We start from the raw sequence: 14,095 nt of genomic DNA, 5'->3' as shown, positions 1-14,095 counted from the left end.
GAGGGGGAGGCGGCTGGGGGATGGGTTAGCCTGGTGATGGGTATTAAAGAGGGCACATTCTGCATGGAGCACTGGGTGTTATGCACAAACAATGAATCATGGAACACTACATCAAAAACTAATGATGTATGGTAATTAACATAACAATAAAAATTTTAAAAAAAGAAGTAATTTGTGGTGAACACAGGCCTCACCTCACTTAGTTTCTTCATGTCACTAACCACAGTTTTGTATGCCTATTGTCCTATTTTTTAAAATAGTTGTTTCATATTTTTTACCATCTTCTAATTCTTTGGAAAGGAATGCCAACATCTGTTGCCAGTTATTCCATTGAGTAATAATCAGATATCACATGGGAAAAGTTGTTGTACTCATTTAAAAAATATTTTAATTTTTTTAATTCTGCAAGAATGGCAGTTAACAGTTCTTTCACTCCTGATATATATATTTTTCTCACTCTTTGTTTTTTCCCCCAATTTAGTCTAGATAGTTGTTCATCAATTTTGTTGATCTTTTCAAAGAACCAACTTAAGGTTTGTTGACATTCCTTGTTGTCTTACAGATTTCTTTTTCATTGCTTTCCATTTTAACTGTATTTCCTTCTTTCCACATAACTCAGATCTACTTATTTTCTTCATGTTTCACCTTCTGAAGGAGGAGGGTTAGACACTAACTTTAAACATTTTTTGTTTCTTTTTTTATAACTTTAAATTTTTTATTGTTATGTTAATCACCATACATTACATCATTAGTTTTTGATGTAAACATTTTTTTCTAATAAAAGTATGCAATGTTCTAAATTCACCCGAAAATACTATTTTAAAATCATCCCCCAAAAGACTGAAATATTATGTTTCTCTTACTATTCACTCCCAAATATTTCTCAATGTCTTTTCTTACTTCTGGTTGTATCCATGAGTTATTTACAAAACATTAATTAATTCCCTAATATTTCAGAATTTTGCTGGCATTTTTTAAATTGACCGTTTGCATTTTGGGGTCTTGTTTTTAGAGCCGAGAATAAGGCTTAATTTGGTAAATGTTTCATGTGTGCTTGAAAAGCTTTGGATTTTATAGTTGAATGATATACTGTTTTACAAACGTTTTGTAGATTAATTTGCTTGGTTATAGTATTACCTATATTGTATATTAGCTCTATCCATTATTGAAAGTATAGTATTTAAATCTCCAGCAGTAATTGGTTTTCCCTTTTTCTCTTTTGACCACAGACCTCATTTTATGTTAATATATCTAGAAAATCTGTTGTCTGTTATACATGCATTAAACGTGTTATATATTATTGAAATATTACCTTTTGTATTAACAAATTTACTTATTTTAATCATCTGTTTGCTCTGGTTACATACCTTTCTTGTAAGTCTAATTTCTGTTATACTAATATGTCCTTTTACCTGTCTTATGATTAATAGTTCATGTTTTAAAATTATTTAACTTTTAATCAATCATTGTCTTTATAGATAAAATATGCCACTGGTGGACAGCAGAAAGGTTAGTTTTCCAAGAAATAAACCCACACACATATAGTCAATAAATTTATGACAAATGAACCTAGAATATACAATGGGGAAAGGACAGTCTCTTCAATAAGCGGTGTTGGGAAAATTAGACAGACACATGCCAAAAAATGAAACTGAACTCCTATCCTCACAGTAAGGAAAAACCAACTCAAAATGGATTAAAGACGAACATTAGACCTGATGTCATAAAACTCCTAGAAGAAAACACAGGAGGTAAGCTTCTTGACATCAGTCTTGGCAATGATTTTTTTTTTGTACTGGACATAAAAAGCAAAGGCAACAAAAGCAATAATAAAGTGGGACTACATCAAGCTAAAAGCTTCTGCACAACAACAACAAAAAGATCAACAAAATTAAAAGGCAAGCTACCAAATCAGAAAAATATGTGCAAATCTTATATCTAATAAGGGATTGACATGCAAAATACATGAATACATAAAGAACTCAGAGAACTCAAGAGCAAAAAAAAAAAAAAATGAAATAAATATAACAAAGAAAAACCTGCACTCCCGTGTTCATTATAGCATTTTATTCACAATGCCTAATAAATGGGAATATCCTAAGAGTTCATCAGTGTATGAATTAACACAGAAAATGTTATATATAAATATATATTTTGGTACATATAAATAAATATATTTTGCCCATTCTTTGTCTACTTATGCATTGATAAACTCATATATATAATTATATATAGTACAATAAATGATATATATGTATATATGTAATTTACCTTCTCCCATTTTGTAGTATAGAAACACAACAATATCGTTTGAAAATGTAGAGCTGAGGGGCACCTGTTTGGCTCAGTCATTAAGCATCGGCCTTCGGCTCAGGTCATGATTCCGGAGTCCTGGGATCAACCCCGCATCAGGCTCCCTTCACTGTGGGGAGCCTGCTTCTCCCTCTCCCACTCCCCCTGCTTGTGTTCCCTCTCACACTGTGTCTCTCTCTGTCAAATAAATAAATAAAATCTTAAAAAAAAAGAAAGAAAAGAAAATGTAGAGCTGATTTCAAACCCGTACCTGTTTGGAGCCTAAGTTAATGATATATTTCTTTTTTCTTTTACAGTAAATAACACAACAGCTCCATGATTCCTTTAGTTTCACTAAGTTATTTTCATAACATTGAAATCCAGTAAACAAATAACAACTGTACACACACACACGCACGTTTTCAAAAATATTAGAATATTTTAAATAAATTATTTTGTAAACCTTGACATTGAATTAATAACCTCAATTCTGTCTCAAATTGCGTATAAAGAAAAAATCCTTTATCTTTTAATATAAAATATATTATATATGCAATCAGCATACTTTTTATCAATGTAGATTGTAAATACTAGAAAAGTTATTATATAATTCCTCAATAGACACCTTTGTCTAAAAATGCTTCAAATGTAATAAGACATCAATGATTAAAGTCCTACCAAATCAAGGCACTGCAGTTCACTGGAAAACTGCTGGATATGCTTTGGGAGCAGCTTTTATTATTATAAGCCCATGCTTTTAGAAAAATGTACCATATTACCCAAAATCAGCCTTTCATATTCTATTCCTAGTTTAGTGTGTTAGAATAAGGTATTTTTGAAACACTTGAATTCATAAGGAGAATCTTTTTTTTAAATGTCAATGAAATGCCAATTCTGCATGCTTGCACAACTCAAAATTGGCTCAAATTATTCTCCTCAAACTTTCCAAAACATTTTTTATCTAAATTCTAAGAACAATCAGAATAGGTTTTAGCTACAAATGTGAGAATATTGTAAATGTCAGGGTGGATAAATTTCAAAGTGAATTTTATAGTCTCCTTTTTCATCATAGTGAAATTGTGCTATTTTTTTAAAAAAATATTTTATTGTAGACTCATTTTGGTCAGGATCTGGTCAAGTTGCACTTTTAAAAGGCTGAAATTTGGTTTCTTATGCAATGATTATATATATATATATATATATATACATATATATATATATGGCATATAAAATCAGTATGTATATCTATTGTGTCAAATATCCTGTTTTAAGTTGTAAAAATAGGGTGATAACCCAAAGTGTATGGTTGTGTGCATTTTTATATTCCAAGATGCAACACACTCTATCCCTCTTCTCTGCTCCCTCTAGATGATACAGTTTCTCATAAATCAAAGTGCAGTCATAGGTTAGGGTAGGGGTTCTGTTATTTGTATGCAACTTCTCTTTAGCTTCTGAGGTAATTAGGGCAAAAAATATTTTAAACATAAAATCTTAAATTAGAGTGCAAACTAGTATGTTTTCACCCTTTCTGTTTGTCCCAGCTTCTCCAACACAAAAAACATAAAGTAGGCTTTAGTGTGATTTTTGGTAATAATTTTTAAAGTGAGAAACAAAATGGCCTACCGACACATTTAAATTCTGCTACATTTTGAATACGCTTACTAATGTGTCTTGGAATCACTTTGTTTTTGTAGGAATGGAAATAACATCTATATTCATTGAACAGCAATTTATTTCTAGAAATGTGCCAAAGGAAAAAAAAATACAAATATCTTCAGTGAAGTATGCTATTATTTGCAAAAAGGGGCTCACACATTTGGTCAGAGAATACCACATGATATGTGGTTATTGTATGCAGTTAATAACAAATACCTACACACACACACACACACACACACACACACACACACACACACACACATTTTTGTTTTGTTTTGTGTTGTTTTTAGGTTAGCTCCACACTGGGAGCTCAATGAGGGTCTTGAACTCACAACCCTGAGATCAAGACCAGAGCTGAGATTGTCAAGAGTCAATGCTTAGCTTAGTCAGCCACCCAGGTGCCCCAAAATAACAAATATTTTTATTTGGACTGAAAGAAAAATGCCCATGAATTATATTAAGCGTATATTGAGATTTATTTAAAAAATACATTTTTCTTTTTTTTTAATGTTTACTGGTGGCTTTATATTTTTTTATTATTATGTTATGTTAATCACCATACATTACATCATTAGTTTTTGATGTAGTGTTCCATGATTCATTATTTGCATATAACACCCAGTGCTCCACACAGAACGTGCCCTCCTTAATACCCATCACCAGGCTCACCCATCCCCCCACCCCCTCCCCTCTAGAACCCTCAGTTTGTTTCTCAGAGTCCATCGTCTCTCATGGTTCATCTCCCCCTCCAATTTCCCTCCTTCATTTCTGACAACATTAGAGATTATTATTTAAGTTAACCATAAAAGCTATAAATAATACAATGAAAATCATTTTTAATTCCAGATTCCACTATACACAATCACTGTCCTCAAATTGGTATTTCTATTACTTGTTACTCTCTATCTCATATGTGTCTATTACTTGTTACTCTCTATCTCATATGTGTGTGGATTTCTTTAAAAATTGAATCATACTATTATTGAATTCAAATATTTTATACCTGCAATATTTTACATTTTGATGTATCACAATGCTGCTTTCAAGTAAATATAGATTTTTATTTTTATTTTACTTGAAGTGTACAGAATTTTAATTTCAGTATGTTCCACTCTGTAATTATTACATCACAACTCAAACTAGCGTCTATTGCTAAGAAGACAAGATTATGCCATTTTGCATTCCATGAACAACATAAAATAAACACCTTGCATGTAAATATTTGTAGAATTATTCATTTATTTCTCTTGGAATAAGTAGAACTTCCAAGCCAGCATGTTAATATCTTTCTGGAAATAGTTTGACATGATATTTCCTTTTAAATTTATGTAAAGTTTGAAGTATACACTTTGTGATAATTACTTCTTTGCCTTTCATTATTTTAGTTTCATAAAGTTGTGTCTCCATGTAATAATTAGATATTTTTCCATAAATTGGTATTTATATGGGTGGTGGTATATCATATGCATTTTTATGTGATGTCATTTCATCTTTCATTTCTTGTTTGTTGGATCTCCTATTTTCCGTTTCTACTCAAAGTGTCTTCTGAGATGTATTCTGCTTGAAACATGTTACTCAGCATTATTAATTTTTACCTTTGAATATCATTCTGTTATATTAGCATGTCATTTACTTACTTGTATAGGAGCATTTGGGATCTCCAATTCTTGGTATTTTAGTAGTTTGAACAATATATCTGCTTATATGGATACAGTTTTTTCAAGGACCTGCATCATGTACAAGGATTGCTCTAACTATTACCACTGAAAGTATGGTCTGCAAACTCTCCATGGTGTCATTAACACATAAATTGAGAATAACCATTTAGAATTATATAGCTATTTTTATATTAAAAATAAATATTTGTCAATGTATTATGTATTTTTTATTTCAGTTTCAAGGAATTTATTTCATTGTATTTTATAAAAATATATGTTCATAAGAGGTTGAAAAAAATGTTCCTTCACTGAAGTTAGTTTGAGAAACATGGCTCAAATTTATATTCACAGAAATGGAATTGCTTTTCATAGATACATCTATTAAAAGTTTGAGATTATTTTCCAAAGTGTTTGTAAAAATTAATACTTCCACCATCTCTGTGTATGAGGATTCTTTTTCCACATTTTTACAAACACATAATAGTGTAGTTCTTTTTGGAAAATTTTGGATTATGAAATAGTGCCCTACTTTAATTTTTATTACAGTTTTATGTTTGTCCATTCGGTTTTCTTATTCAAGTTTCTCACCATCTATATGTTAGTTTTCTTGCATAACATAATTCATTAGTGCTTTTATTTAATAGAGATTGTAATAAAATTATAGCTGTCTGTATTCTGACTAAGAGGATCGGACTCCCTGTATCAGAGCAAACCTAATTATAGTCCAACATTTTCTTTTTATTTAAAGATTTTATTTATTTATTTGAGAGAGAGAATGAGATAGAGAGAGAGAGTATGAGAGGGGGGAGGGTCCGAGGAAGAAGCAGACTCACTGCTGAGCAGGAAGTCCGATGCGGGACTCAATCCTGCGACTCCAGGATCATGACCTGAGCCACCCAGTTGCCCCAGTCCAACATTTTAAGTATTAAGAAGACATATAAGCTAATATAATATAAAATGTATATATAATTCTTATTTATTTTTAACTTATATATTTACAGTGAATATCTTTTAAAAATATTATTGATCCCTTGCATCTCTTCTTTTCTTTTTAATTAAGTAACATATAATGTATTATTTATTTCAGGGGTACAGGTCTGTGATTTATCATAAACAAGATATAACTCTTGTATCTCTTCTATTCAAAAGTGCTGGTTCATGGTTTTTACTTATGGATAAAATGTTTTGTTTCATATTTTCCTAATTTATTTACAAAACTTTTTTTAGATATTATTGATCATTGTTTTAAATTATATAATGCATAACCTCCCAGTTAATCCTTTATCTTTTTGTATTATTCAGAATATACCTTTGTTTAAAATTTGAAATTTTACAGTCCATTTCTTTCTAGTTACTTTTGTTTCCATACTTTGAAAGCCCTTTTGGCCTTGGTTATAAAATGAAACAACTGTAGTTCTTGTAAATTTGTAGATTTGTCTCTTTGTTCAATCTCTAATAAAATTGATTTTTTTCCTTAAGTTTTTGGTGAATTGCTCAACAGCAGCTCTCAACAGCTGCTAATATTTGACCATCAATAGAATTAAACATGATATAAATAAAGTTACCTTTAAAATCATTAATTATTCATAAAGTAAACAATACATTTTTACATTTTAATATGGGTCAAAGAAAAAGTCAAAATGGAAATAAAAAAAAATACTTGAATGAAAATTAAGAAAATCAAAATGTATTTGGGTGCAGCCAAAAGCAGTGCTTTGGAGAAAATGTATACACTACCTGTACATATTTACCTTAGAAGGAAAGACCATTAACATTCAACAAACTGAGAAGCTACCTTCAGGAACAAGGAAGGGTTAGCAGGGTAAACACAAAGTGCAGAATAAATAGAATATAAAGCAGAAAAAAAAAAGAAAGAGAGAAACTACATAAAATCATTAGCTGGTTTTTAGCCATCAAGAAAATTGATAAAACTATAACCTGACTGACAAAATAAAGAGTGGGTCCAAATTATCCACAGCAGATTTGAAAAGAGGGATATCACTACTGATATAAGAAATCAATTAATGATACAAAAAATTATCAATTCCCTACAATCTCTTCCAGAAAGAAAAGAGGCATTGCATTCTATGAAACTTACATTATTTTGATACCAAATCAAAAATAAAGAAAAGAAAACTATAAATTAATATTCATCATAAATACAGATTCAACATTTTTTATGAAAATTTAATAATCAAGTCTTACAATACATAAAAGTATAATAAATAGGTCATGACCAAGTATGGTTTACCCCTACAATGCAAAGTTAATATGGCATTCAATATTCAGTAGATAATTTCCTTATTAATAAACTAAAAAGGGAATAATATAATCACTTCAACAAATACAGGAAAACCATTTGATAAAAATCAAATCCAGTTTTCAAATCAAATGTAAACTTAAATAAAATGATGTATATATGTGTATATACATATGCATACATACATATACATATGTATGCTTATAAAGGAACTTTACATAAAAAGACATCTATGAAATATCTATAGATAATATAACTAATGATGAAAGACTAAATGCCTTCCTCATTAGAATGTAAACATGGTAGAAATGTCTGTTCTCATCACTTTTATTCAATATTGCAATGGAGGTCCTAGCCAATCCAGAAAAGGGGGGGTGGGCTTTTTTCAAAACATCGTCTTTAAATTTATGATATATCTCTATAACATATATGATTTTCTGTGTAACAAATTCTACATAGACTATTAAAAAATACTTCTAGAATTAAACAAATACAGCATGGCTACATGATACAGGAAATTAGGTCAATACATAAGAATCAATTGTATTTTGGGAAGCCTGGGTGGCTCAGTCAGTTAAGCGTCTGTCTTCCTGGGATCGAGCCCCACATCTGGCTTCCTGCTCAGCAGGAAGTCGGTTTCTCCCTCTCCCTCTGCCTGCCACTCCCCCTGCTTGTGCATGCTCCTTGTCTCTCACTCTCTCTGTCAAATAAATAAATAAAATCTTAAAAAAAAAGAATCAATTGTATTTCTATTAACAATGAAGTTTGGGAAGTTAAAATTGCAAAACAAAACTATTTACAGTGGTATAAAAATATGAATCATTTAAAGATAAATCTGACAAGAGAAGCCTGAGTGGATTAGTCGGTTAAATGTTCAAGTCTTGGTTTCAGCTCAGGTCATGATCTCATGGTCATAAGATCGAGCCCTGCATTGGGCTCTGCACTCAGCAGCCAGTCAGCTTAAGGATTCTCTTTCTCCCTCTCCCTCTGCCCCTCTCCCTGCTCTCTCTCTCTCAAGAAATAAATAAATCTTAAAAAAAAAAGAAATTTGACAAAAAAATTTTTTGCAAGGCATTTGCATTAACAACTAAAATATATTGCAGGCAACATTAAAAAGACCTACATATGTGGAGTGATACACCATGCATATGAATCAAAGAATTCAGTGCCTTCAAGATGTCAGATTTCCTTAAGATCATCCATAAACTGAAGTGAGACCAGTTAAAATTCCAGCAGATATTTTTCAAGAAAGAGCCAATCTGATTTTAAAATTTATATAGATGGATGAAGGACTTGGAGTATCCAATACAACTTTGGGAAAGAACAAAGTTCTTTCAAATTCAACAAAGTTGAAGCACATGCACTACCATATTTTAGGACTTATTGCAAAGACACAGTAAGCATGAGAATATCGTTTTGTCATAAAGATAAATATATACTTCAATGGAACAGAATAAAGAATTCAGAAATGGACTCAAACATAAATGGTCAGTTGCTTTTCAGTAAAAGTGCAAAGGAAATTCAATATGGAAAAATCATTCTTGTCAGCAAATTCTGTCGAGACAACTGGGTATGAGGAAAAAAATAAAAACTTTTCCATCATCATTCCATGTACAATATTTAATCAAAATGAATCATGGACTAAAAGTCAAGAGCAAAAGCTATTAAATTCCAAAGAAACTTAAGACAAAGGTTAGTGACATTTACTTAGGCAAATATTTCTTACATAAACCATGATATATCATGGAATATAAGTGAAAAAACATAAATTGAACTCTCAAAATACACATTCAGAAGGTAAAAAGCTAAGCACAGCCAGTGATAAAGTACTTTCAAAATATGTATCCAGATAAGAATTTTGTCTAGAATATATTAGGAATACATTTAACTGAAATCTTCAAAGACAAGTCATTTAATTTTTTAAAAAAGGACAATAGATTTGAATAAGCATTTTACTAAAACAAATACATGGATGGCAATGAAGCATATTGAAAGAGGCTCAAACATAAGTCATTATCAAGAAAATACAAAATAAACTCAATGATATTCCACTACACACCATCTAGAATGGTTAAAATTGAAGAATGAAGGGGGGGAAATCAGAGGGGGAGACGAACCATGAGAGACGATGGACTCTGAAAAACAAACTGAGGGTTCTAGAGGGGAGGGGGGTGAGGGATGGGTTAGCCTGGTGATGGGTATTAAGGAGGGCATGTTCTGCATGGAGCACTGGGTGTTATACACAAACAATGAATCATGGAACAGTACATCAAAAACTAATGATACAATGTATGGTGATTAACATAACAATAAAAAATTTAAAGAGAAAAAATAAAATAATATTGAGGAGATTGTGCATAGTAAGTATTGGGATGGATGTGGAAGGACTCAGTTGTTTACATTCTTGGTGGAATTGTAAAATGCTATAACCATGTGGAAAATATTTTGGTGACTTGTTTAAAAAGTTATACATATACAATGGTTATACATCTACCTCATCATGTCGATATTCCACTCATAGGAATCTATCCAAGAGATATGAAGGCACATGTCCAAATAAAGACTAGGATATGAATATTCACAATAGCAATGTTTATAAGAGTCAAACACTTCAAAGAAATTGAATATTCAATAACAGGTGAACAACAATCGTTGGTATATTCATGCAATGAAACATGACTCAGCAATAAAAAGCGGCCAACTATTGATATATGAAAAAACAAAGATGAAATCTCATAATAATCACACTAAGTGAAAGAAAGCCAAATCAAAATAGGAGTATATAAGAGATACTCCCATTAATACAAAATTTTATAAAATATAGGATCATCTATAATAACAAAAAGCACAGTAATGGTTGTCTCAGAATAAGAATTGGCAGGGGGCCAGGGAGTTAGAAGGATGGCATAAAAAGGAAACATTTTGGGGACTAAAAGTCATGTATTATATCTGTTGCGCTGATGGTCTCATGGGTCTATGCATATTTTGGTATTCTCAAATTGCCACTAAAAGGACATCTCAATTTATCATTTTAATTTCTTATGTTGGTTTCTCACATTTTTATCTTTTCTTTTCTTTACCATGGCTATATTTTGGATATGTTCTTTACTGTTATGTTCTTTTTTTTTTAAGATTTTATTATTTTATTTTTTATTTGTCAGAGAGAGAGAGAGAGAGAGAGAGAGAGCAAGAGTACAAGAAGAGGGAGAAGCAGGTAGAGGGAGAAGCAGGGAGCCAGATGCAGGGCTCCATCTCAGGACCCTGGGATCCTGACCTGAGCCAAAGGCAGACGCCTCACTGACCGAGCCACCCCTGCATCCCTACAGTTATGTTCTAATCTGCTTATTGTCTGTTATTAATTTTGAAGTTACATCATCTCAAATATTTCTAGTACAATAATTTTCTTTTGATTGTGTTTCACGTGATATTTGCATAATTTATACATCTTTTTCTTATTTATTTTTCCAATTATCTTTTCGGCATTTATGGAGAAGAATTGAATGCATCAGTAACATAATACGTATTAATATATTTTATATAATTCACTCATCCATGTATCCCTGATGGTATAATCTTTCTTGATTATGTTGTATTTTGCTAATATTCTATTACTTGAGTTTGCTAAAACATTGTACTTGGGACGTTTATGTCCATATACTTAAGCTACATTGACCTGCAGTATTATTTTTCCATGTTAAATATATTTTGGGTTTACTATCAATTCTGTGCCTGCTTTATATAAGTAATTTGGGAGTTTTATATTTGCTGATAGGTTGTAGAACACTGAATAGCACTATCATAAGCAATTTTATAAAGATTTGGAAACATTTTCGAGAAAATTTACTGGGCCTAAAATTTCCTTGGGAGAGGTACATTAAACATTTTGCCTTCCGGAGTAATTTTTCTATTTCACCCAGATCAGTTAGAAGATTTATATTTTACCATAACATTATCATTTATTCCACATTTTCAAATGTATTTATATATATTTCAGAAATAAATTTTTATTATTTTCATTAATTTCTCCTTAAATTATTTCTTTTTTTCTTCTATGGTTTTTTTCTCATTCCCCATTAATATCTTGAATTATATCAATAATTTTACTTTCAGTACTATTAATATATAAAATAAACCCATTTTCCCCCTGGGGAGAGCTTTACCTGTATTCCACAGGGCCCGATACATGGAATTTTTATTATTATCATCACTATTATTATTATTATTAATAACATTTTATATATATTCCACAACTTGTTCTGATTTCTTCTCTGTTCATTCATGCATAATTAAGAATAGTTTTAAATTTCCATGTGGCAGAAATATTTTTATATTTTAAATATCCATATAGCAGGAATAGTTTTTTAGTTAATGTTTGGTTAAATTTATTGTAAACATAGGATATTTCCTGAAATATTTTAGTTTCTGGCAATATATTTATGTTATCCTCAATGTCAACTTTCATTTCATGATATAATCTAAGATTTAAGAATACAGAGTTTGCCCTTGTGTTCTTGTATATGTAACATGACTAAAATCTAATTTATTCTTATTTGCTTTCACCCTATCAACAAATAGAAAAATGATAATCTATTATCAAGTGGATTACAGAAGATAAACATTTTCCTTTGGTCAAAATATGTGTTAATCTCATTTATTTATAGTTTTGCAGTTTGATAAATATTTACAGTACAAATTTCTCACTGTTAAATTGCTATTATTTTTATTGCTAAAAATTGCTCTTATTTTATTTAACATATTTCCTGACATCAGACGTAAAGCTAACTATTTTTTGTTTGAGAATACTACAGATACTCCATTTTAATACTTGAGTTTAGCCCTTTAACAGCTATGCTTTTATTCCTTTATCCCTATATTTTAGGTATGATTTCTGTTTTTATAGATAATTTTTAATTTTACTAAAGCTTTTATTTTCTGGCTAGCCTGTGTACATACATATCTTAAATAGTTGTGCTTTAATTTTCATTTTTCAGCTTGATAATTGGAAGGTGTGTTCAAGAAAATATGTAAAAATGTTCACATGCTTTAAACATGAAAGATTTGGATCACTGACAATATTCAAACTGTACTAACTTCATAATTTTAATAAAATAAAGTCAAATTTTTCTCAGGGCTTTGCATTAATCTTCAAATATTTACACGGGAACTCAATGTATTAAAAATAGCCTTGAAAAGAGGGATGTATATTTTTATAGAACATTTATATAAAATATGTTTAAAGCTGGAAAAATAAGACAGAAATGGGAAACACCACAAAAACAGATAATGTAATATATAGAAAATCAGAAACAGAGTCACATGCCTACCCCTTAAATAATAAAAAAGGAAACTTTTCAAGAAACAATAACAAGTTCCTATTTACACTGATAAGAATTATAACATAGGGACGCCTGGGTGGCTCAGTTGGTTAAGCGGCTGCCTTCGGCCCCGGTCATGATCCCAGGGTCCTGGGTTCGAGTCCCACATCGGGCTCCTTGCTCGGCAGGGAGCCTGCTTCTCCCTCTCTCTCCCTCTGCTTGTGCTCTCTCTGTCAAATAAATAGAATCTTTTAAAAAAAAATTAAAAAAAAAAGAATTATAACATATACTAATAACAATTATATTGAAATCATTGGATAATACAAGTTAATATTATACATGAAGGGAGTCAAAAAAGAAAATGAATCACTCAATAGATTAGACTTCCCAAAATAGTTTTCTATTTCTGTATAACAAATTACCACACACTTATCAGCTTAAAAAGGACACATATATAATATACATAAAATATATTTTATGCATTTAATATATTATATATTGATACATATTCTATAGATAACATAATTATTATATATTATTAACATATTATGGATTATTTTATATCATATATTATTATTGTATTATTCATATATACTATATATATATTCTATTATAATATATATTAAATAGGGACAGCTGGGTGGCTCAGTCAGTTAAGCATCTGCCTTCGACTCAGGTCATGATCCCCGGTCGTGGGAGCAAGTCCTGCATTGGGCTCCCTGCTCAACAGGGAGTCTGCTTCTCCCTCTCCTCTGCCTGCCTCTCTCAGCTCATGCGCTCTCTCTCTCAAATAAATAAATAAAATCTCTCAAAATAATAATATATATTAAATATATTTTATTATTTTTATATATTGTATTATTTATATATTGTATTATTTACACATGAATAAATATAAATAATGATATATA

The sequence above is a fragment of the Callorhinus ursinus genome, unplaced genomic scaffold (assembly GCF_003265705.2).
Source record: "Callorhinus ursinus isolate GAN/ISIS: 27379988/994484 unplaced genomic scaffold, GSC_fseal_2.0 scaffold60, whole genome shotgun sequence".
Lineage (NCBI taxonomy): Eukaryota > Metazoa > Chordata > Mammalia > Carnivora > Otariidae > Callorhinus > Callorhinus ursinus.
The sequence above is the reverse complement of the archived record's forward strand: the minus strand, read 5'-3'. Positions refer to the sequence as shown.